The sequence below is a fragment of the Macaca fascicularis genome, chromosome 5 (genome assembly GCF_037993035.2).
Source record: "Macaca fascicularis isolate 582-1 chromosome 5, T2T-MFA8v1.1".
NCBI lineage: Eukaryota > Metazoa > Chordata > Mammalia > Primates > Cercopithecidae > Macaca > Macaca fascicularis.
Genome location: NC_088379.1, coordinates 118,178,228 through 118,202,416, shown reverse-complemented (window position 1 = coordinate 118,202,416; position 24,189 = coordinate 118,178,228). Strand labels below are relative to the sequence as shown.

The following is a 24,189-nucleotide window of genomic DNA, read 5'->3' as shown; positions in this document are numbered from 1 at the left end:
TGTAAAAAATAATTATTTGATACTATAGTTGTAGATATGGAGTAAGAAATGAAAAACTAAGAAGAAAATGCCACTAAACATAATTGGTATAGCAACAGGACAGCAGGAAAAAAAAATACTGTAATAAAATTGTCTCTTTAATACCAAGAAGAAATTCTAGTGCAAGCTTCAATACGCTTCCTGTTTTTTCACTAGATATTTCTTTTACTGCTGCTCTTCATTCTTTTCCACATGTCATACTGGAGGATTGGTACAGCCTTTAAAACTTCATTGACAGGAGCAAATCCAGTATCCTCATTACTGTTGTATATGTCCCATGTGCCTGAACACAACGCAGACTAGCTTCTCATTATGTAAATATTTATCATATGGATAAAGGGGACTCTCCGAATAGTAAAGCAACAGTTGAGAATTAACAAGTCACAAATCTGCATAGTTCTTTCCCACATAAAAAGTGCCGTGGCTCTAAGACCTAAAGGCGCTCCTTCTGTACTACCACAATCCTTCTGATTTCTTCTCAAAGGCGCTCTAACCCATCAAATAGCCTGGCAGTTTCATTCTCATGAATACTCTAGCCATGAAAAAATTTAATAGGACACATACGAATCCAATGAATAGAAGAAGAAATCTATTGAGTTTTGGGATATTTGATGCATTTGATGGGTCCAGGATTATGAAATTTAAACTTCCCATTGTAAACAGGAAGCTGGATGCAAGTCTTTGCATAATATATTGTCCATTTACTCTGTAGGCCAAGAAAGCTACTGGCCTCTGATACCCATATTCATCAGTCATAGAGCCAACACTTGGAAGTTCAACAATAACATCATAAGTTATTCCTCCAGTGATGAGGAAGTAAGACACCTTCACCAGAGCATACATAGTCATGGCCAATAATAGTATGTGCAGCCAGGGCGGCTTCTTCAGCTTCAGGTTGGGACACTTAAGTACTAAGAATGGGACACGGTACAAAGTCTCCATGTTGGTGGCAGCAAGCTATTTATTTATTTATTTATTTATTTTTATTTTTGTTTTTTGAGACGGAGTCTCACTCAGTCTCCCAGAGTGGAGTGCAGTGGCATGATCTTGGCTCACTGCAAGCTCCTCCTCCTGGGTTCACACCATTCTCCTGCCTCAGCCTCCCTAGCAGCTGGGACTACAGGCACCCGCCACCACGCCTGGCTAACTTTTTGTATTTTTAGTGGAGACAGGGTTTCACTGTGCTAGCCAGGATGGTCTCGATCTCCTGACCTCGTGATCTGCCTGCCTCGACCTCCCAAAGTGCTGGGATTACAGGCATAAGCCACTGTGCCCGGCCTACGATTTTTTATTTTTAAGACAAGGTCTCGCTGTGTCACCCAGGATGGAGCACAGTGATGTGATAACGGCTCACTGCAGCCTAGACCACCTGGGCTAAAGCCATCCTCCCACATCAGCTTCCCAAGTAGCTGGGACTACAGCTGCATGTCACCAGGCCAGCTAATTTTAAAATTTTTTGGTAGAGTTTTGCCATGTTAAAAATTTATCTCTTTTATGTTCTTATTTTACCTATATTATGCATTATTTCACTTAATAAATACTTATTGAGTACACACTATGTGTCAGGCATTGTAATATACTGTCACTCTACTGAGATGATTTACATGTATGCCCCCTACTTGAACTTAAATTCCCTAGATACAGATTCCATTTAAATACAGTATTGAATGGGTGAATGGATGATGGATGGATGGATGGATGGATGGATGGATGGATGGATGGATGGATGGATGGAGACTTTTGATAGTAGCTAACAGGATTCCTTACAAGCTCCAAAAAAAAATTTTTTCTTTTTGAGACGGAGTCTTGCTTTGTCGCCCAGGCTGGAGTGCAGTGTCACAATCTCAGCTCACTGCAACATCCGCCTCCCAGGTTCAAGCAATTCTCTGCCTTAGCCTCCTGAGTAGCTGGGATTACAGGAGCCCGCCACCACGCCCTGCTACTTTTTTTTTGTATTTTTAGTAGAGACGGGGTTTGACCATGATGGCCAGGCTGGTCTTGAACTCCTGACCTTGTGATCCACCCACCATGGCCTCTCAAACTGCTGGAGTTATAGGCATGAGCCACCATGCCCGGCCTTCCAATATATATATATATAAATATATATTGGAATATATATAGAGAGAGGAATATATTGAGAGAGGAATATATATATAGGAAAATATATAGAGGAATATATATATAGAGGGAAATATATAGAGAGAGGAATATATATAGAGAGAAATATATATCTATTTATTTATTTTTTGAGACAGAGTCTCACTCCATTGCCCAGGCTGGAGTGCAATGGCGCGATCTGCAACCTCTGCCTCCCAGGTTCAAGCAATTCTCCTGCCTTTGCCTCCCAAGTAGCTAGGATTACAGGTACCCACCACCATGCCCAGCTAATGTTTGGGGTTTTTTTGTATTTTTAGTAGAGAGAGGGTTTCATCATGTTGGCCAGGCTGGTCTTGAACTCCTGACCTCAAGTGATCCACCTGCCTCAGCCTCCCAAAATGCTGGAATTACAGGCGTGAGCCACTGCACCTGACCCAAAATATTTTTATATTAATTATTATAGGTGGGGCGTGGTGGTTCATGTCTGTAATCCCAGCACCTTGGGAGGACAAGGCAGGCAGATTTTCTGAGGTCAGGAGTTGGAGACCAGCTTGGCCAACATGATAAAATCTCGTCTCTACTACAAATACAAAAATTAGCCAGACGTGGTGGTGCATGCCTGTAATCCCAGCTACTTGGGAGGCTGAGGCAGGAGAATTGCTTGAACCCTTCAGGTGGAGGTTGCAGTGAGCCAAGATCACACCATTGCACTCCAGTCTGGGAGACAGTGCGAGACTCTGACTCAGAAAAAAAGAAAAAAGAAATGTTCCTACGTACAATGATTTTTTGTTTGTTTGTTTTTTGAGACAGAGTCTCACTCTGCCACCCAGGCCAGGCTGGAGTGCAGTTGCACGACCTCGGCTCACTGCAATCTCTGCCTCCTGGGTTCAAGCGATTCTCCTGCCTCGGCCTCCTGAGTAGCTGTGATTACAAGCACTCACCACCATGCCCAGCTACTTTTTTGTATTTTTAGTAGAGACAGGGTTTCACCATGTTGTCCAGGCTGTTCTTGAACTCTTGACTTCGTGATCCACCTGCCTCGGCCTCCCAAAGTGCCAGGATTACAGGCGTGAGCCACCACACCCGACCATATGAAGGAACATTTCTAAGCTATATTAGAACCTCTCTGCCTGCTAAAAAACACCAGGACCATTTGGCCCTACTAAATGATTCTTTATTAATGTTCTTTGGAGGGCTTGAGTTTTCCTTTAAAATTTTTTGTTTCCTTCTGTGCTGACAGGAAATCACTTGTTGCTAATTATCGTTGATATGCCACCTGAAGCAGCTGATTTTCCTCTAACACCATTCTGATCTGTTACAAGTTTGGAAGCCACATCATGAGAACTGCTGTAACTTTATGCAAAATGCAAACCAATAGATTCAGAATGAGGCCCTGAAGACTCTTATGAGATTGGTCTTGTCCAAGCACTTGAGAGTTGATTAAAGAAAAAAAAAATTTATTTTATTTTATTTATTTTTTTATTTTTATTTTTATTTTTTTGAGACGGAGTCTCGCTCAGTCACCCAGGCTGCGGTGCAGTGGCACAATCTCGGCTCACTGCAAGCTCCGCCTCCCGGGTTCCTGCCATTCTCTGGCCTCAGCCTCCCGAGTAGCTGGGACTACAGGCGCCGCCACCACGCCCGGCTAATTTTTTGTATTTTTAGTAGAGACGGGGTTTCACCATGTTAGCCAGGATGGTCTCGATCTCCTGACCTCGTGATCCACCCGCCTCGGCCTCCCAAAGTGCTGGGATTACAGGCGTGAGCCACCGCGCCCGGCAAAAAATTTTTTTTTTTTAAAGAGAATAGTCTTGAATCTAGGGCACTGAACTTTATGATAACTATTTTTCCTACTCAGAATACTTCCTTACTTCCTGATTTTTTGGGCTCTTGACAAATCTGGCATTAATATATAAAATGTAGTACCATTTTAAAACCTAGAGTCCACAAAAGGCTAGGCCTTACGGTGGCTCATGCCTGTAATCCCAGCATTTTGGGAGACCAAGGTGTGAGAATCGCTTGAACCCAGGATTTCAAGACCAACTTGGGCAATGTAGCAAGATGTTATCTCTACTAAACATTAAAAACAAAAGCAAACAAACAAAATACACTAGCCAGGCATGGTGCTGCATGCCTGTAATTCTAGCTACTCCAGAGGCTAAAGCAGGAAGATCTCTTGAACAGGGGAGTTTGAGGTTGCAGTGACCTATGATCACACCAGTGCATTCAAGCCTGGGTGACAGAGCAAGACCTTGTCTCAAAAATAATAATTAAATAAAATCCACAAAAAGAGGAATTAATATTTGAACATATACCTATATAGTGATAAGATATGGTATTGTGAAAAGACACATTTTAAAATCTATTTGATTTAAATATCTGGCAGAACCTATGGTACTTTTTAGTAAATGAAAATAACATGAGCTTGGGAAACGGATAAACCCAGGTCCAAAGTTTTGTTCTGTCCGTTTGAGTGACCTTTGTGTAACTTAGCTATTTTCCCTTCATTTCGTCTATACAATCCCTAACCTGAAAAATGGAGAGAAAAACATTTTTTTTCCTTTCCTTTTTTTTGAGATAGAGTCTCTCTCTGTCGCCCAAGCTGGAGTGCAGTGGCGCAATCTCAGCTCACTGTAACCTCCACCTCCCGGGTTCAAGCGATTCTCCTGCCTCAGCCTCCCGAGTAGCTGGGATTACAGGCGCACACCACCATGCCAGGCTAATTTTTGTATTTTTAGTAAAGACAGCATTTCACCGTGTTAGCCAGGATGGTGTCGAACTCCTGACCTCATGATCCACCAGCCTCGGCCTCCCAAAGTGCTAGGATTACAGGTGTGAGCCGTCGTGCCCAGCCCAAAAACACTTTTTACTGAATTGTTTGCAAATAGATTAAGATAATAATTTAAGAGCAGTTGCTTATTTGGCACTTTTTATTGCAGAAATGAGCTAAAATAAGATAGGGTTATGTATCAGTCATTGAAGAGATAACACTAACCGTCTCAACAAAATCATTAATGTTTTACTGGGCAAATCTTGTGATCTTTTTCAAATGTATGCTATCAGTGCCCCTGTGACCTTTGCTAACCTGTGATTACAGCTTTGCTCACCTGTGATTACAGCTTTGCTCATCCTCCTGTTATGAGATCTCCTCTACTCTGAGTGGCAACAAACTCTTCTCTAGACCATCAGATTACTCTTGCAGAGGGTCTTGGGTTATCTTCCTCTGTGAAGCAAGCCAAAGAAATGATGTGACGTGGTTCCCAGCCTCTGACCACTGAGCTCCTCCACCCACTAACAACGTTTTGCTTTTTTTTTTTTTTGAGATGGAGTCTCACTCTGTTGCCCAGGCTGGAGTGCAGTGGTGCAATGTCAGCTCGTTCCAACCTCTGCCTCAAGGGTTCAAGCAATTCTCCTGCCTCAGCCTCCTGAGTAGCTGGGGTTACAGGCATGTGCCACTGTAGATAATCTGTATTTTCAGTAGAGATGGGGTTTCACCATGTTGGCCAGGCCGGTCTCGAACTCTTGACCTCAGGTGATCCACCCACCTTGGCCTCCCAAAGTGCTTAGATTACAAGCATAAGCCACATGCCCAGCCAACGACGTTTTATTTTTAAAACTCTGAGTGTGTCGTAAGCACTTTGTTGTATCCATTAACAAATTCAATCATATGAGACAGCATTTTCTTAATTAATTGACTTATTTTATATATATACACATATATATATATATATTTTTTTTTAAGAGATGGAGTCTCCCTCTGTCATCCAGATTGGAGTACAGTGACATGATAGATCATAGCTCACTGCAGCCTTGAACCCCTGGGTTGAAGCGATCCTCCTGCCTCAGCTTCCCCAGTAGCTGGGACTACAGGTGTGCACCACTGCACGCAGCTGACGGATACTATTATTATACATACTTAACAGATAAGAAAACTGAGGCAGAAGTTTGAGCCTGTGCTGTCCAATGTCATATCCATTAGCTCACGTAGCAATTGAGCTCTTGAATCGTGGCTTGTCTGGGCCGGGCGTGGTGGCTCACGCCTGTAATCTCAGCACTTTGGGAGGCTGAGGCGGGTGGATCACTTGAGGTCAGGAGTTCAAGACCAGCCTGGCCAACATGGTGAAACCCTGTTTCTACTAAAAGCACAAAAATTAGCCAGGTGTGGTGGCAGGTTCCTCTAATCCCAGCTACTCGGGAGGCTGAGGCACAAGAATCACTTGAACCCGGGAGGCAGAGATTGCAGTGACCCGAGATCTTACCACTGAGATCGTACCACTGCACTCCAGCCTGGGTGATGGAGTGAGACTCTGTCTCAAAAAAAAAAAAGAAAAAAGTGGCTTGTCCGAATCGTGATCTAAGTGTAAAGCACACACTGGATTTCAAAGACTTTAAACTATCTCATTAACATTGGAGTACATTAATTACATGTTGAAATATTTTGGATATATTGGCTTAAGTGAAATACATTATTAAAATTAATTTCACCTGTTTCTTTTCACATTCTTTAATCTGGTTACTAGAAAATTTTAAATTAACCGGACGCAGTGACTCATGCCTGTAATCCCAGCACTTTGGGAGGCCGAGACTGGTGGATCACGAGGTCAGGAGATCGAGATCATCCTGGCTAACACGGTGAAACCCCATCTCTACTAAAAATACAAAAAGTAGCTGGGTGTGGTGGCGGGCACCTGTAGTCCCAGCGACTTGGCAGGCTGAGACAGGAGAATGGCATGAACCCGGGAGGTGGAGCTTGCAGTGAGCTGAGATCGCGCCACTGCACTCCAGCCTGGGCAACAGAGCGAGACTCTGTCTCAAAAAAAAAAAAAGAAAATTTTCAATTAGGTTGGGCGTGTTGACTCATGCCTGTAATCCTAGCATTTTGGGAGGCTGAGGTGAGTGGATCACCTGAGGTTGGGAGTTCGAGACCAGCCTGACCAACATGGTGAAACCCCATCTCCACTAAAAATACAAAATTAGCTGGGCATGGTACACTTGCCTGTAATCCCAGCTACTTGGGAGACTGAGGCAGGAGAATCGCTTGAACCCAGGAGGCAGAGGTTGCAGTGAGCCGGGATCATAGCATTGGACTCCAGCCTGGGCAACAAGAGCAAAACTCCACCTCAAAAAAAAAAAAAAAGAAAGATTTTAATTATTTATGTGTCCCACATTATGCTTCTATGGGACACAGCTGGTTTAAGCAAGTTGCCCAAGGTCAACCTGCTAGTGTCAGAGGTAGAATTGGGACCAGGTGGTCTTGAAATATCAGCATTATAAATTAATGTTAACCATATATTAAAATATTTTAATAATGCAATTAACATATTCATAATTTAGTATGCAAGTTACATTATGGTAATTTCTATACCAGGTGTTTGGTAATTCTCATAGTACAGTTAGGCTTAACACATTATTTTAAAACAATTGGACATTTGGAAACTTTCAGCTTTCAAAGTTGAGGTTAAGAAGGAAATGAAGATAGGATGTCCTTATTACAAATCGTTGAGGTAATTTAGAGAGGAGAACATATCATTAATCTTTTGACATTATTTATGTCCTAGTTTTCTTTTCTTTTTCTTTTTTTTTTTTTTTTTTTGAGACGGAGTTTCACTCTTGTTGCCCAGGTTCAAGTGCAATGGCTCGATCTCGGCTCACCTCAACCTCCGCCGCCCGGGTTCAAGTGCTTCTCCTGCCTCAGCCTCCCTAGTAGCTGGGATTACAGGCACATACCACCATGCCCGGCTAATTTTGTATTTTTAGTAGAGAAGGGGTTTCTCCATGTTGGTCAGCCTGGTCTCAAACTCCCAACCTCAGGTGATCACCTACTTTGGCCTCCGAAAGTGCTGGGATTACAGGCGTGAGCCACCGTACCTGGCCTGTGTCTTCATTTTCAAAAAATTACTTTTATGAGGAATTAATCTTATGTGTAGCAGAGAAAAAAAAAACAGGAAAAGCCCTTGTTTTAATAGAACATATATTCTGGCCATTGGGTGTGAGAGAACATAGATGTTAAACAAATAAATATACATCATGTCAGGTGGTTATAAGGGTTATGAAGAAAAACAAAGCAGAGTAAGAGGACTGAGAATAACAGGGGACTGAAGGAGGGGAATGGTGCTATTTTTAATAGGAGAATCGAAGAAGTCCTCTCTGACATGCTGACATTTGCACAGGACCTAAATGAAGTGATGGAGCAAGCCTTGCAGTTATTTTGGGGAAGAGCACTCCAGGCAGAGGACAAGCAGGTGCAAAGAACCTAAGGCAAGAACAAAAAGCTAATGTGGTGGGAGTGCTGTGATTGAGTAGAAGATGAGGTCAGAGGGATATGGGGTGGGGATGGATATACAGGCCTGATGGTCCACCAGAAGGACTTTAGACTTCCTTTTGATTGACATTGAAAGTCACTGGGGGTTGTAGAAGAGAGGAATGATTAAGTTCTGTCATACTCTGCCTGCTTTATTGAGAACAGGTTGTAGGGGTCAGGAATAGAAGTAGCAGTGCCAGTTAAGATGCTATTGTAATGGTCCAGTTGAGCAAGCATGGCAGCTTAGACTATAATGGTACCAGTGTACAAGGTGAGAGAGGTCGGATTTGTGTTGTTTATGAAGGTAAGGCTGACAAAATCTGAAAATGGATGGGATGTGAGGCATGGGGAAAAGATAACCACTGGCCTGAATGCACATGACTATCTTATTTCATCTGTTCATTTGTTCATTTATCCTTTCATATATTTATTTATCAAGTATTTCTGCATGCTGGCAGAATGCCAGTAAATGTGGTACATGCTGGGATGATAAAAGCAGAGAAATCTTTCAGTTCAGTGGATTTTAGAAGTATATATTTCAAGAACATGTTTTTCTGATTGTACTATTCACTAAAGATATTTTTAAGAGAAAAATAAAATATAAAGAAAAATTAAAATCTCCACCAATGTATTACAATCTTGAAATATTAATTTATTTATTTCTCTGACAGGGTCTCACTCTGTCACCCAGGCTGGCATGAAGTGGCACCATCACAGTTCACTGCAGCCTTGACCTCCCAGGCTCAGGTGATCGCCCCACCTCAGCCTCCTGAGTAGCTGGGATTACAGGTACGCACCAGCACACTCAGCTAATTTTTGTATTTTTTGTAGAGATGGATTTTCGCCATGTTGGCCAGGCTGATCTCGAACTCCTGGGCTCAGGTGATCTGCCTACTCAGCCTAGTCTGCTAGGATTACAGACGTGAGCCACCACACCCAGCCAAAATCTTGAAATTTTAACATATATTCATTTCACTTTGAAATTCTTAACATATTATTTCTTTTATTTATAATGTATGTATTATCTAAGATATATGTAACATAACATAATTGGAATCATACTTTATATTGAGCTTTACACGTGATATTTTTATCCCTCAATATGGTTCTCTTAACATGTCATTTAAATTTTTGATTTTTTTTTTTTTTTTAGACGGAGCCTTGCTCTGTCTCCCAGGCTAATTTTTGTATTTTTTTTTAGAGATGGCGTTTTACTGTGTTGCCTAGAATGGTCTTGATCTCCTGACCTCGTGATCCGCCCACCTCAGCCTCCCAAAATGCTGGGATTACAGGCGTGAGCCACGGCGCCCAGCATTTTGTTTTTCCTTGAGATGGAGTTTTCACTCTTGCTGCCCAAGTTGGAGTGCAATAGCACAATCTTGGCTCACTGCAACCTCTGCCTCCTGGGTTCAAGTGATTCTCCTGACTCAGCCTCCAGAATAGCTGGGATTACCAGCTGGGATGTGCCACCACGCTCAGCTAATTTTGGATTTTTAGTAGACATGGGGTTTCTCCATGTTGGTCAGGCTGGTCTCGAACTCCTGACCTCAGGTGATCCACCCGCCTGGGCCTCCCAAAGTGCTAGGATTACAGGCATGAGCCACCACACCCAGCCAACTGATTTTGTATTTTTAGTAGAGGTGGGGTTTCACCATATTGGTCAAGCTGGTCTTGAACTTTGACCTCAGGTGATCCACCTGCCTCAGCCTCCCAAAGTGCTGGGATTACAGACATGAGCCACCACCCCCGGCCTGATTTTACTTCTAAGGTAACACAAATCTTTTAAAAATCATAGGAATACAGAAAGATAAAAATTAGAAAAGCAGTTTACTCAGTCCCACCACTCAATCGCAGTCACTGCTAAACTCCTTGTGGATCTCGTTCCAGTAATTTTTTAATGCTCAGATTATTTTTATTTTTTTAAAAAAACTTCCTTGTATTTCTACTATAATGCTATTTTGATTTTTTTTTTTTTTTTTTTTTTTTTGAGACGGAGCCTTACTCTGTCGCCCAGGCTGGAGTGCAGTGGTGCGAACTCGGCTCACTGCAAGTTCTGCCTCTCGGGTTTACGCCATTCTCCTGCCTCAGCCTCCTGAGTAGCTGGGACTACAGGCGCCCGCCACCATGCCCGGCTAATTTTTTTTTAATTTTTTAGTAGAGACGAGGTTTCACTGTGCTAGCCAGGACGGTCTGGACCTCCTGATCTCGTGATCCGTCCGCCTTGTCCTCCCAAAGTCCTGGGATTATAGGCGTGAGGTACCGCACCCGGCCTATAAATACAATTTCGTATCCTGACTTACTCGCTTAAGGTTTCTCCCCATAAAGTTTTCATGAGCATACCTTTTTGATGACTATAAAAATTCTATGGAATAAATAAATAGATGAAGAAATAAAAGAAATCCTCAGCTGTAAAAGAAGGATGTAGATGGTGATAATGGTACCTTTCTTGGCAGTCAATTTAAGGATCAGTAATAGAGTGTTTAGCACAACATCTAGCACATCGTATGTACAATAGATGAGAGCCAGTTTTACTAACTCTCTTATCTAATTTCTTTCATCTGTTCATTTATTCATTTTCTGCAGAATTTACCTGGAATTTTTTTTTTTTTTTTTTTTTTTTTTTTTTTTTTGAGACGGAGTCTCACTCTGTTGCCCAGGCTGGAGTGCAGTGGCCGGATCTCAGCTCACTGCAAGCTCCGCCTCCCGGGTTTACGCCATTCTCCTGCCTCAGCCTCCCGAGTAGCTGGGACTGCAGGCGCCCGCCACCTCGCCCGGCTAGTTTTTCGTATTTTTTAGTAGAGACGGGGTTTCACCGTGTTAGCCAGGATGGTCTCGATCTCCTGACCTCGTGATCCGCCCGTCTCGGCCTCCCAAAGTGCTGGGATTACAGGCTTGAGCCACCGCGCTCTGCCGAATTTACTTGGCTATTAATATGATCTATATTTGACTATTGTTGGCCCATCCATCACAGAGTTTAATTAAGTTGATCTGTCAAGCTAAGTGGATGTGTTACTCTTCCCTTAGCACTCCATGAAGTTCACTGCACAGACTTTCCCAAAGTGCTAAGGTGGGTTTACAGAAGCCTCCATGCCAGAGCCTCTATAGATTTTCCTTAACTAGTCACCTATCGTTCTGAGCATCTGTAATATCATCTTGGTGCTGCATCTGTCCTAACAGCCTTTCCAACTTGTTTGTCGGCTTTTCACCTTAAATATTGTTGAGCAATCATTTATGCATACTTTAAAATTAAAAATAATCTTTCATATGCAGTATCTGTTTACTTAAGAATGTTATAAATAGGCCGGACGTGGTGGCTCATGCCTGTAATCCCAGCACTTTGGGAGACTGAGGCGGGGAGATCACCTGAGGTCGTTAGTTCAAGTCCAGTCTGACCAACATGGAGAAACCCTGTCTTTACCAAAAATACAAAATTAGCCAGGCGTGGTGGTACATGCCTGTAACCCCAGCTACTCGGGAGGCTGAGGCAGGAGAATCACCTGAACCCAGGAGGCAGAAGTTGTGGGGAGCTGAGATCACCCCATTGCACTACAGCCTGGACAAGAGCGAGACTCCATCTCAAAAAAAAAAAAAAAAAAAAAAAGGAATCTAAGTGCTATAATCCAAGCAACAACACTAACTCCTAGTATATACCATTTTATATCTTTTTTTTTCTATGTGCATGTATGAATATATGTCCCTTGAACTTCACCTGTAGTTGTCCGTGTTGCTTGTCATAAAAAAATGGAGAAAACCCAAAGTTTTCATTTTGGAAAAAAACAAATGCGATATCCTTGAACTAAAGTTTCATATCTTTGTGATGTTTTCCTCAGAGGGGTTTAGGAAGCCTTACCTATTCAGTTTAGGGGACAGAAAACAAAGTAAGGGAAGGTTGACGCTAGATGTAAAAGGAAATGGAAAAAGAAAGTCAAGGTTAAAGGGGAAAGGACAGGTTTCAGAGGCACATATGTCTTCTTACTGGGTCCTCAGCTGCTGTTGCTTCTCATCTTGCATCTGGACCCTGCCCAATACCAAATGCCTGCCCTTTACCTCCCTCCTCCATCCTGCCCTTGAGACCCACATTAAGACATGCTAAGGCTCAACTCCCACTCTTCGGTACTAACCCTACAATAAAAATTCCCAAGACATTCCAGCTAGTGCTGATTTCTTAGGGTTGCTAGTAATCAGTATTGCCTTAGGGAGCTTTCTTGTGTTTGGGCAACATTTTTGCCTCAATCAAAGATCAAAGAGATCTCTTGCCATAGTAATACACAATTTAAATGGTTTAATTATGTTTAATGTTCCACAGAATAACAAAACTATATATAGAATGTATACTTGATATTGGTATTCTATTTCTTTTTCCTCAGTGATTCTTGCTGTGATCTTTTTTTTTTTTTTAATGTTACCATTTGTGCTGGTAAAACATGGGCTTTAACGTCAGATGAACTTGAAATCTTATACCTAACTTTACTTAACTTCATTAGTTGTAGGAACTTCATCGGACAATTTTACTTCTCTAAGTTTCAATTTCCTCAGGCAAAATGGGGCTAACAATACCTAACTCCAGTTGTAAAAGGTAAATGAAATAATATATTCAAGAGGATTAATACGGTGCCAAGGAGATAGATTTTTAAGCCCTTGTTTCTTATCAGACCTAGAATGGTGTCTCTGGGGTATTTGTTGCAAGTGAATTAAATAGATGAGCACATAATAAACATGAGTTCAATTCTTTGCCAGCATAGGTATCTGAGAATTTTTGCAAGGGAGAGAGAACACTCCCTGGTCTTTCAATGCAGAAAAATGGTGCCCAGTGCTGTCATTCACTTCCTCATATCCCAGGTTTTGAGTGCATGGCAAAGAAAAAAAAAAGGACTGAGAATTTCAAAGAATGACCAGTAGAATCCAGACCCAGGAATTTTCCAGCATGCTGCCATAGAGCCAGCATGATTGAATTGACAGCAAAATTATATCAGACTTTGCATCAGTCATTAGTGTCAGAGACTCAATATAAATCTTGGTTCCGGCAAAGAATTTAGAAAGGGAAAAATTGCCCTCATCCTAGAAGGAGCTTAAGATCCAGGAGAAGGAATCCATGCACATAGCATTGAATGCATATGAAGTGCTAAAGTTGGTCAGTATTTTTTAAAATTGTGATTTAGCAATGATGGTTTCCTCTTTAATGATGGGTTTACAGTAAGAATAATATTTCTGGAACAATGTAATATAAAACTTTTTCTCATTTTACCTCTTGTCACTAAAGAGTAGCTTAACTCCCATGTCACTAGCAAAATTCAGGGCACTGCATGTCTGCTCTTGTCTGTAGGCAGGGAAAGAGAGAAAGTGAGGTGATTTCAGGAGGAAGACACCCCTACCAAAAAGTGTCTTCCTATCCCTGAAATTACGTTTCAGAATCTTCTTGTAAAATGTTTATCACAGAGCCTGCACATATTAATTGTTCAATATAAGATGGCTGTTTCTATTACCATTATATTACACATAATAATAATATATATAGTCATTATTTTATCTCTACAACTTTGCAGTCCTGGAAAAGACCATACCTTAAGCTGTTTTAGACCATGTCATTCTGCTCAAAACCTTCCAATGGTTTCTCGTCTCCCTCAGAATCAAAATAAAATTTTTTTACAGTGAGCCCCAAGGCCCTATATTATCTGACCTCCAGCATTCTGGCCTCATCTCCTACCACCCACTCCCTTGTTCATGCCACACCATCTATGGTGAACTCCTTATTGCATCTCAACAAAGAAGGCACACTCACACCTCAGGGCCTTTGCACTTGCTATCCTTGGGCCTGAAAGTCTTCCCTCAAACCCTACTACAAATAGCTCCCTATCTCACCTCCTTCAGGTCTTTGCTCAAATGCTATCTTCTAACCAAGACCACTCTAGGTTACTAAACTTGCAACATCACACACACCATTCCTTTGAACTCACTATTACCCTTTCTGTTGCTGTTGTTGTTGCTGTTGTTGTTGTTGTTGTTGTTGTTGTTGTTGTTGTTGTTGTTTTGAGACGGAATCTCGCTCTGCCGCCCAGGCTGGAGGTGCAGTGGCACGATCTCTGCTCACTGCAAGCTCCGCCTCCTGAGTTAACGCCATTCTTCTGCCTCAGCCTCCTGAGTAGCTGGGACTACCGGCACCCGCCACCACGCCCGGCTAATTTTTTTTTTGTATTTTTTTAGTAGAGACGGGGTTTCACCATGTTAGGCAGGGTAGTCTCGATCTCCTGACCTCGTGATCTGCCCGCCTCGGCCTCCCAAAGAGCTAGAATTACAGGTGTGAGCCACCGCACCCGGCTTTGTTTTTGAGACAGAGTCTTGCCCCGTCACCCAGGCTGGAGTGCAGTGGTGCAATCTTGGCTCACTGCAACCTCCACCTCCCGGGTTCAAGCCATTCTCCTGGCTCAGCCTCCCGAGTAGCTGGCACTACAGGCATGCACCACCACACCCGGCTTTTTTTTTTTTTTTTTTTTTTTTTTGTATTTTTAGTAAAGGCGGGTTTCACCATGTTTGCCAGGCTGGTCTCGAACTCCTGACCTCAGGTGATCCATCTGACTCGGCCTTCCAAAGTGCCAGGACTACAGGCATGAGCCACCGTGCCCAGCCTCCTGTTACCCTTTGTACTACTCAGGGCTCTCTTAGAGAGACAGAACTAATAGGAGATATATATATATATATATATATATATATATATATGAGTTTATTAAGTATTAACTTACACAATCACAAGGTCCCAGTATTAATCATCACACCCTTCCTCTTTTTTCCTCCATAGTCTGTATTATCATCTGATACAATCTATATGTATATATGTATTCATCTATTTATTGCTATCTCCTGACACTAGAGTAAAAGCTCAGTGAGAGTAGATCTATTATTTTGTTACTGATGCTTGGTCCCTGATTGTTGCAAGTTAAATATTGGCTGAATGAACAAATGATACCTCTATCTGGTAATGGAAGATTTCGGAAAGCATTTTAATAAAAATACAATCATGTGGGGGATATGAGAATCAGGGCGACACCACCCAAGGAGGTAAACGGCTCAGAATAGAGAAGTCCTAGAGGTCTGAAGTCAAATTTGTCTATTTTATCATTTTGTAGAGAGCCAACCCTCTTCACTGGGTCAGCAACAATACTGCATTAATTTTGGCAATTGAAGAAAACCTAAACCTCATCTCAGGAATTCTATTGCTTTTTAAAAACCCATTTGTGGCCAGTTCTCATTCATGTTAATAGATCTCTGCTTTTCCTTTAAGGGCAGCAAAGCCAAAAAAAGTTACTTCAAGGGCCCAGAAAGGAACAACTAGCTAAATATAGACACATCATACTGTAAGAAATAAAGACTGTGTAAGTCTGCCAAAATAAGATCCCATCAATGAGGAACATATTATGTTGTTCCTGGTTTCAACCTTGACATAGGAAAGTTTAAGAAACAGATTTGTAATTCTCTATTGCTTATGTAATAATTAGAAATCTTAAGTGTTCTGGTATTTGAACTGTCCTTTGAAAGAGCAACCTGGATATTTAAAGGCAGGGACTACGTGACTCCAGACAAAAATATACTGTATCATACTGGAAGCTATGTATGCCTTCCCAGCTGCCGCAAGAACATTTGTCATGTGGTGACAGCATTCTTCTCACTTCTGATAGCTCACACACTGTCAAACTAGTATGCGTGCCCTTTGCTATAGTTTCTGTGTCTTTGTGAAGTCAGTTTTCAAGAACCTTTGAGGCCAGAACAACAACATAAGGAAGGTCTTAAGTCTCCTCTTACTTTTTCAGACAACTGCAAAGTTAAGGATAAAATCAGTAGAGAATACAAGTCAGTGATAGGTAGTTTGAGGCTAGCGGTATGATGAAACCAAACACTTTAGTTGTGTGCAGAGTCTCACAATGCTAGGATTAAACATTAGCTTTGGATAGTAAGTAAAGCAGTCGTTAAAAAATTGCTCTGGGGCTGGGCATGGTGGCTCACGCCTGTAATCCTAGCACTTTGGGAGGCTGAGGCAGGCGGATCATGAGGTCAGGAGATTGAGACCATCCCGGCTAACAAGGTGAAACCCCATCTCTACTAAAAACACAAAAAAATTAGCCGGGTATGGTGGTGGGCACCTGTAGTTCCAGCTACTTGGGAGGCTGAGGCAGGAGAATGGCGTGAACCCGGGAGGTGGAGCTTGCAATGAGCCGAGATCGTGCCACTGCACTCCAGCCTGGGCAACAGAGCAAGACTCCGTTTCATATATATATATATATATATATATATATATATATATATATATAGCTCTGGAAAACTTTATTTTATTTATTCTATTTTATTTTTGAGACAGAATCTTGCTCTGTCACCCAGGCTGGAGTGCAATGGTGCTATCTTGGCTCACTGCAACCTCCAACTCCCGGGTTCAAGCGATTCTCCTGCCTCAGCCTCCCTAGTAGTTGGGGCTACAGGCACCCACCACCATGCCTGTCTAATTTTTGTATTTTTAGTAGAGACGGGGTTTTGCCATGTTGGTCAGGCTGGTCTCGAACTCCTGACCACAGGTGATCCACCCGCCTCAGCCTCATAGCTCTCTCTTGATGTAATAAGTTAGACAGGAAGTGAATCTATTTTACAGGATGGTGGTATTTTTACATAGAAGCTGTAGAGGAAGAAAAATTAAGTGTAAACAGAGGGGAGGTACATTGGAGGCAGGCAATAGCTTAGCTCACAAGGGAATACGATGTGGGACTTAAGCAAGAAGAAGCCAAATGATACGCAATAATTTTTTCCACATAGCATCAGAGAAACACTACAGCAGTGATCCTCAAAGGTGTCAGCATCACCTGGGAACCTATTAGAGCTAGGAATGCTCAGTTGCAGTCCAGACCTATTGAATCAGAAACTCCTGGGGTTGAGTCAGCAGGCTTAGCAAGCCCTCCAGGTCATTCTGATGCATGCTAAAATTTGAAAACCACTGAACTAGTGTATTCTATGCCTTAGTGCAGTGGTTCTCCAGCATTAAAGAGTATTAGAATAATCACCTGGTGCTGGATCTACCTCTGATGCCACATACAGAATAGATGCTTTAGAGCCGGGCGCAGTGGCTCATGCCTACAATCCCAGCACTTTGGGAGGCTGAGGTGGGAGGATAACTTGAACCTAGGAGTTCCAGACCAACCTGGGCAACATAGTGAGACCCCTTCTCTACAAAAAACTAAAAAATTAGCCAGGCATGGAGGAACATGTCTGTGTACTCCCAGCTACTTTGGAGGCTGAAGTAAGAGAATTGCTTGAGCCTGGGAGGTCAAAGGTACAAGCTGCAGTGAGATGTGACCACACCACTGCACTCCAGCTTGGGTGACAGAGCAAGACCTTGTCTCAAAAAAAAAAAAAAAAAAAAAAAAAAGAATAGATGCTTCATCAATTCTTGTGGACTTGTGGAAGAAGGGACGGGAGAGAGAGAAGAAATATACTCCTATATATACAGCAAAGAACCAGAACTCACAACTTTTGTCACTCATCTCTTATGTTTATGTTTTCATTTTTACTATACTCCAACAAATTTACAGGAGAAAAAGTCATCTTCATTTCTAGTACAATTTACATTGCACAAAGTAAATGTACACAATAGATACTTTACTGAGTTGAAATCAGTGTATATGTACTATTTTGTGATATTTGATGTTTTTATTTTGTGTTTATTTCTTAGTTGTGCTTTGTCTTTATAAAGGAGTGGAGGCTTTTGCCTTTTTTCACTTGGCTTATGTACACATTTCCATGTATCAGTTTATCTATATGCTTGTTGGGTTTTTTTTTTTTTTTTTGACAGGGTCGCACTCTGTCACCCAGGCTGGAGTTCAGTGGCGAGATCTTGGTTCACTGCAGCCTCCACCTGCCAGGCTCAAGCAATCCTCCTACTTCAGCCTCTGGGAGTAGCTGGGACTACAGACAGATGTGCACCACCATGCCTGGCTAATTTTTTTTTCTTTTTTTTTTTTTGAGAAGGAATCCTCCTCTGTCCCCCAGGCTGGAGTGCAGTGGTGCAATCTCGGCTCATTGCAAGCCCTGCCTCGTGGGTTCACACCATTCTCCTGCCTCAGCCTCCCGAGTAGCTGGGACTACAGACACCCACCAGCATGCCCAGCTCAATTTTTGTATTTTTAGTAGAGATGGGGTCTCATCATGTTAGCCAGGATGGTCTCCATCTCCTGACCTCGTAATCCGCCCACCTTGGCCTCCCAAAGTGCTGGGATTACAGGCGTGAGCCACCGCACACAGCCACTAATATTTGTATTTTTGTAGAGATGAGGTTTCACCATGTTGCCTAGTCTGGTCTCAAACTGTTAGACTCAAGGGATTGGCCTGCTTCGACCTCCCAAAGTGCTGGGATGACATGCGTGAGCCACTGCTTGTCATTTTTATGCTTTACTATTCTGCATGTTTCTTTTTCAGTGGCTCATTAAACAACTAAATTATGATATTTATGACAAGCAGTGGTAATAACATCTGAATCTTCTCTTGAAGACAGCATTGAGTGCCATTATGTGCTAAGTTCAGCTCAGATGACAAAGAAACAAAGGATCAGTCCCAGTTCTGTAGAGACAATAGTCACTTGAAGAAGTTAACAAGGACCACGTTAAGAAGAACCACAGAGCTTAAGTGATTAGAGAATAAGAAGTCAAGAAGTGGTCAGAAAGGGATGTCTCCCTGAAGAAAACTAAATTTTGGATAGACACTGGGAGGAAGTGATGGATACAGACTGGCAGAGAGTAGGAAAGACATTTCAAGTCTCCCTCCCTCCCTCCCTCCCTCCCTCCCTCCCTCCCTCCCTCCCTCCCTCCCTTCCTCCCTTCCTTCCTTCCTTCCTTCCTTCCTTCCTTCCTTCCTTCCTTCCTTCCTTCCTTCCTTCCTTCCTTCCTTTCTTTCTTTCTTTCTTTCTTTCTTTCTTTCTTTTTTGTTTGAGACAGAGTCTTGCTCTGTTGCCCAGGCTGGAGTGCAGTGGCATGATCTTGGCTCACTGCAACCTCCACCTCCCAGGTTCAAGTGGTTCTCCTGTCTCAGCCTTCTGAGTAGCTGGGATTTCAGGTGTGCACCACCATGCCTGGCTAGTTTTCGTATTTTTAGTAGAGACAGGGTTTCAATTTCACCATATTGGCCAGACTTGTCCCGAACTCCTGACCTCAGGTGATCTGTCCTCCTTGGCCTCCCAAAGTGCTGGATTACAGGCGTGAGCCCACCACGATGGGCCCCATTTCAGGTCTTTCTAAGGGCCTAAAGAAAGGAACTAGTGGCCGGGCGCGGTGGCTCAAGCCTGTAATCCCAGCACTTTGGGAGGCCAAGACAGGCGGATCACGAGGCCAGGAGATCGAGAGACGATCCCGGCTAACACGGTGAAACCCCGTCTCTACTAAAAAAATACAAAAAAAATAGCCGGGCGAGGTGGCGGGCGCCTGTAGTCCCAGCTACTCGGGAGGCTGAGGCAGGAGAACGGCGTAAACCCGGGAGGCGGAGCTTGCAGTGAGCTGAGATCCGGCCACTGCACTCCAGCCTGGGTGACAGAGCAAGACTCCGTCTCAAAAAAAAAAAAAAAAAAAAAGAAAGGAACTAGTGCCGGGTACAGTGACTCACGCCTGTAATCCCAGCACTTTGGGGGGCCGAGGTGGGTGGATCACAAAGTGAGGAGTTTGAGACCAATGTGGTGAAACCCTGTCTCTACTAAAAATACAAACATTAGCTGGGCGTGGTGGCAGACGCCTACAGTCCCAGCTACTCAGGAGACTGAGGCAGGAGAATCACTTGAACCTGGGAGGCAGAGGTTGCAGTGAGAAGAGATCACGCTACTGCACTCCAGCCTGGGTGACAGAGTAAGACTCTGTCTCAAAAAAAAAAAAAAAAAAAAAAAAAAAACAAAGGAAATAGTTATTCATGTGCTGTGTGCTATCTGCCAATTAACTTGGCCTAAGAAGAAGGTCATGTTAGCGAATAACAAAAAATGAGGTTGGAGAGTTGACAGCAAGCGCAGAACCCTAAGTCTAGAGATACGGTAACCAATACACAGGAAAATAATATATTCACAAATGAGGAAGTGATGTGATTAAAAAACTACAGCATCGTATGAAAAAAGCAAAAACAAAAACAAAAGCTGACACCCCAAATTAATATGTCTATAAGAAGTAAAATCCATGGGTTTATTTTATTGGCAATAGAAGCTATTTAAAGCAAGAATTTTTATAAATAAGATATGTGATAATTATTTACGCTATCTTTTTGTTTTTATTTTTTGAGACAGAGTCTTGCTGTGTTGCCCAGGCTGGAATGCAATGGCACAATCTTGGCTCACTGCAACCGCCGCCTCCCAGGTTCAAGCGATTCTCCTGCCTCAGCCTTCCACACAGAGGGGATTACAAGCAAGCACCATCACGCCCGGCTAATTTTTGTGTTTTTAGTAGAGACGGGGTTTCACCATGTTGTCCAGGCTGGTCAGGAACTCCTGACCTCAGGTGATCAGCCTACCTCAGCCTCCCAAAGTGCTGGGATTACAGGCGTGAGCCACCGCACCCAGCCTATTTATTTATTTATTTTTAAATTAAATTAAATTTTTTTTTAGTAGAGTCAGAGTTTCACCACATTGGCCAGGCTGGTCTTGAACTCCTGACCTCAGGCAATTCCCCTGCCCCAGCCTCCCAAAGTGCTGGGATTATAGGCATGAACCACTGTGCCCAGCCTATTTATTTATTTTTATTTTTATTCATTATTTTTTTGAGATGGAGTCTCGCCTTGTTGCCCAGGCTGGAGTGCAATGGCACGATCTTGGCTCATTGCAGCCTCCACCTCCTGGGTTTAAGCGATTCTTCTGCCTCGGCCTCCCAAGTAGCTGAGATTACAGGCGCTCACCACCACCCCCGGCTAATTTTTTGTATCTTTAGTAGAGATGGGGGTTTCACAATGTTGGCCAGGCTGGTCTTGAACTCCTAACCTTGTGATCCGTGCCCCCTTGGCCTTCCAAAGTGTTGGGATTACAGGTGTGAGCCACCGTGTCTGGCCTATAATAATTATTTACACTATTATGTCTTTCTTCTGTTGTCTGTGTACAAATGTGTTTTAGCAACTCTCTGCCCTATTTACCCCAGCATCACGGTGTAAAATAATTCTTTTTTTTTCTTTCTTTCTTTCTTTCTTTTTTGAGACAGAGTCTCTCTCTGTAGTCCAAGCTGGAGTGCAGTGGTGCAATCTCAGCTCACTGCAACCTCTGCCTCCAGGGCTCAAGAGATTATTGTGCCTCAGCCTCCCAAGTAGTTGGGACTACAGGTGTGTGCCACCAGGCCCAGCTAATTTTTTGTATTTTAGTAGAGATGGGGTTTCACCATGTTGCCCAGGGTGGTCTCACACTCCTGAGCTCACACGATCCACCCACCATGTCTTCCCAAAGTGCCTGGCTGAGTGTAAAATCATTCTAATGTAAGTTATTTCTGCTAGAAAATAGCCCTTGACACATCAAATTCTTTTTTTCTAGGCAGGATGGAGTGCAATGGTGGGACAGCTCACTGCAGCCTCGACTTCCTGGGCTCAGGTGCTTCTCCCACCTTAGCCGCCTGAGTAGCTGGGACTACAGGCACATGCCACCATGCCCAGCTAATTTTTGTATTTTTTGGATTTTTTAGTAGAGATGGGGTTTCACCATGTTTCCAAGGCTGGTCTCAAACTCCTCCGCTCAAGCAATTCACCCGTCTGTGTCTCCCAAAGTGCTGTGGATTACAAGTGTAAACCACTGGGCTCAGCCAACACACCAAATTATTATTATTGTTATTATTATTATTTTGACATGGAGTCTCACTCTGTCACCCAGGCTGGAGTGCCGCGGCATGATCTCGGCTCACTGCAACCTCTACCTCCCAGGTTCAAGAGATTCTGTCTCTCAAGTAGCTGGAATTACAGGTGCATGTAACCATGCCCGGTTAATTTTTGTATTTTTAGTAGAGACAGGGTTTCACCATGTTGGCCAGGCTGGCCTTGAACTCCTGACCTCAAGTGATCTACCCTCCTGGGCCTCCCAAAGTACTGGGATTACAGGCCTTAATCACCTCGCCCAGTCAACACACCAATTTCTTTTTCTTTCCTTTTTTTTTTTTTTGAGATGGAGTCTCTCTCCATCACCCAGGCTGGAGTGCAATGGTGTGATCTCGGCTCACTGCAACCTCTGCCTCCCGGGTTCAAGTGATTCTCCTGCCTCAGTCTCCTGAGTAGCTGGGATAACAGCCATGTGCCACCAAGCCCGGCTAATTTTTGCATTTTTAATAGACACAAAGTTTCACCATATTGGTCAGGCTGGTCTCAAACTCCTGACCTTGTGATCCGCCTGCCTCGGCCTCCCAAAGTGCTGGGATTACAGGCATAAGCCACCATGCCTGGGCCGACACACCAATTTCTATCATGCAAAAATAATTTAGATTTTCTTGAACAAATCCTAACACTGTATTTCTGTACTACGTTTCTGAACCCACTACACTAGCACTGACCTGTAATGGCAGTACCACTTAACCCTAGTCAAACCAGTGAAGTCCGTGCTTGCTGTATTTTTTGCATCTGCTGTCAACTTCGTTTAAGGCAACTGCATCTAATTTCATATTTCATTGTCTTTAATTGAGACAGTAATAAAGCTGAATACAGCTCTAAAAAATTTTTGATATTTTAAATATGCCAAATATATCAAATAAAAGAGGAAATGTGATGCTATACTTTCCAGCACTGAGTTCTATTTTTTCTTTTTAATTTTAATATTCAACATGCATAAAAATCCATCTATAACTGAGCTATAATTGCTCACTCTGGGGTCCATATAATTCAGGGCTATCATGGTGAATTTAAATCAAGAGTGGAGTTGATGGATAGCAAATCAGTGCAGGAATTTTGCCAAGGCTTGATAGCCTAGGAAGTAATGATTTCAGAGTCAAATCTTTCCAAACCTGTCAAGAACTGTAAGAGCTAAGAAGAGCAATGTATTGAAAAGCAGAACCCATGGATTTACTTCAAAATGTTTAAGAGTCGGCACTAACATTTTGGCCAAAACTCTGTAAGTATTGGGAAATGAGGACAGGTTTGGGGGAGTAAGTAATTGGGATGCTGAGAAAGGAAGTATAAGGATAAAAACCAAAGAAAATCACTAGGTAGGTTCCTCCCTAGTGGATACATATGAGGCTTATATTTTCCTCTCTGTTCTCATTATTCCATTTCCTCTTGTGGCCCTGTAAGCCCATCAACTGGAGTCACAGGATAAATAGATATGTTCGTTTACCATAATCTCAACACTTTGGGAAGGCAAGGCCGGGGGATTGCTTGAACCCAGGAGCTTGAGACCAACCTGGGCAACATGGAGAGACCTTGCCTCTTAAAAAAAATAAACATATTATCAACCAGGCGCGGTGGCTCACGCCTGTAATCCCAGCACTTTGGGAGGCCAAGGCGGGCAGATCACGAGGTCAGGAGATCCAGACCATCCTGGCTAACATGGTGAGATCCCGTCTCTACTAAAAATACAAAAAATTAGCCAGGCATGGTGGCGGGCGCCTGTAGTCCCAGCTACTCGGAATGCTGAGGCAGGAGAATGGCGTGAACCCGGGAGGCGGAGCTTGCAGTGAGCCGAGATCACACCACTGCACTCCAGCCTGGGCCAAAGTGTGAGACTCCGTCTCAAAAAAACAAAACAAAACAAAACACCATATTATTTGAGTGTAGCTGCATGTACCTGTAGTCCCAGC

At 43.0% G+C, this 24,189-nt stretch overlaps 1 pseudogene; it reads right to left on the bottom strand.

The window, feature by feature from the left end:
• Positions 1–528: 528 nt before the first annotated feature.
• LOC102117161 (oligosaccharyltransferase complex subunit OSTC pseudogene) lies at positions 529–997 on the bottom strand (annotated as a pseudogene).
• Between the last annotated feature and the right edge of the window lie 23,192 nt (positions 998–24,189).